Below are 2,131 nucleotides of genomic sequence, written 5' to 3'. Positions count from 1 at the left end.
GAAAGGGGGTTGATTTTCATCACTGACAGCTCTGGATATTAAGGGGAAGAAAAAGCTTATAAAAGGTAAGAGGAGAACAAACTCTTGGGTGGTGAGTGTACCCCGGCGTAAGGGGGAACATGCTCTTGGGTCGAGGTGGTAGCTGGGGCTACTATGCATCTTATGGCATAGCAGTCCTAAAATAAATGCAGCAATGTTGAACAGGGTTTACTGCCCTCCATACATCGATTTTTTTATAGTAAGAATGTGGCTGAGACACAATCCAGAAACACAGTTTTTGCTGCACAGCACTACATCTCCGGCTCTGTTACAGTGGCCACCGCAGCGATGAACCAGCATCTAAAAATCTGCGCTTAATCGGGYTGGTGCTCCACAGCCTCATGCGAACGGGCTGCGACAGAGGTTAATAAACGGGAAACCTAAAAATATCCCACCCTAGGGAAAACTGCCAACCTTGAAGTCCTTCACGCAGGACTATCTCAATCCCTCTTTGATTTCCTGTTGCAAAGGGCTTCCAAATGTTATAAGCTTTTAGTTTCTCTGCAAATGAAATCCAGTTCGAAGGCATTAGAGGGCTGGGTTTTCCTGGTTTGAGACACAGACCTTCACATCTCTCAGCAGCCTCCGGCAGCAGCTTTAAAACTCGCTCGCTTTGGATGTGACGTTCCCGTCCTGCCGCCCCGCAGCGAGAGGCACGCAGGCRTGTTTGGCTTTGCCCCGGCTCTGCAGTTTCACTGACGTTCTCRCTCTAGCTGTGGACTGAGGAAAGCTCCTGACCTCCCTTTGCTGCTCTTTTGAGAAACAGAGCTAACAATAATAACAGGGAAGGTGGCGAGGATTTGCTCACTCTTATCCTGCTGACTTGACACAAGAGCGGAATTTGGCCCTACTTTTCCAAAACGTTGTCATCGAAATAACAACGGCAATGACTCCACATACGGCGTTACTTTCTTCTCACTACAATTACGTCGTTGCCGTTGTTATTATTATTTTTATTGATTTTCTGGCACCTCTAACACAGCACTTGTGAGAGAAAACATCTTTCAGTTTGACACACTTCCCTGGCATCTCTGCRATGGTGAAAAAACTGTGTTTTAGCTATACGCCTGCTTTTCCCTCCATCGTTTCCGTTCAAACTGCCTGTGTGACCCCGCAGAGCGCCGTAGCRCTGAGACGCCAGGCCCCCCGCCCCCGGTAAAGGCGTCAAGACGGGGGCCGGGCTCAGCGGCAGCAGCGCCGACGCGGAGCCCCCCGCCGCCGAGGACGCCAGCGATTCCCGCTTTCCGCCGAAAAGCRAAACCTGCCCCGGCAGCAGGGATCCGGCCGGCGGAGAGCAAGCCTCGAGGCCGCCCGAGCTCTTCAGGCATTTCTCGTAGCTGAACCGTCTCAGCTTTGCGGTTAGCAAGGTGGGGTTTTGGGGGGCCCCTGCGCAGAGCGTCTTCTGCTCTGAGAGCGTTCGCCCCGTCAGCGGGTGAATCGCTGTGTTAAAGCAGAGCCGCGCTCTCTCGGCGCGAAGCCGYGCAGGTCGCTTCTCCGCAGGAACTGATGTGCGCCACTTCGGCCAGTCAGCCGCGTCCGGGGCTGACCGAGACGACTGCACTGCCCCTAACCGTAACCAGTGACATTTAATCAGATTTTATCAGCAGCAGCAGCAAGCCCCAGCTAGCAGCAGGGAATGTGCAGAATCCAAGGAGGGTAACGCTCACTGCTGCGCGTGCAACGCCGGCACCGGGCGGTCGGCGGGCCAAGGCATGGGAGCCCCCGCGGCCGCACGGCAATCCCACCAACGCAGCACGAGCCCTTAGGCTGAGTCCAGGCAGGGCTTGCATGCCGTGTCCTGCCTGGATTGCCCACTGACCCAAGGGAGCCGGCTGAGGCCGACTCAGAAAACCCACCTTTGCTGTTGTAAGACCAGGAAGAAGAAAAAAAATCTGTGCGCTTTTCAGGGCCCGCTGCGCCAGGGCGCGAGGCCACTCTGCRTAGCCGCGGGTTTAGGGTTAGGACTGCAGGATTTGGGACCGACTGTAAGCTCCCAGGCGCAGGGAGAAAGGGCGCTCGCCTCCCCGCGGGGCGGACGCGCCGTCTTCCGCTCGCTCCCAGCGCGCCCCCCGCGTCCCGGGCCGCGGAGCGG

Source organism: Rhea americana, unplaced genomic scaffold, assembly GCF_003343005.1.
Source record: "Rhea americana isolate MKP2758 unplaced genomic scaffold, rheAme1 scaffold_30, whole genome shotgun sequence".
Classification (NCBI taxonomy): Eukaryota; Metazoa; Chordata; class Aves; order Rheiformes; family Rheidae; genus Rhea; species Rhea americana.
The sequence above is the reverse complement of the archived record's forward strand: the minus strand, read 5'-3'. Positions refer to the sequence as shown.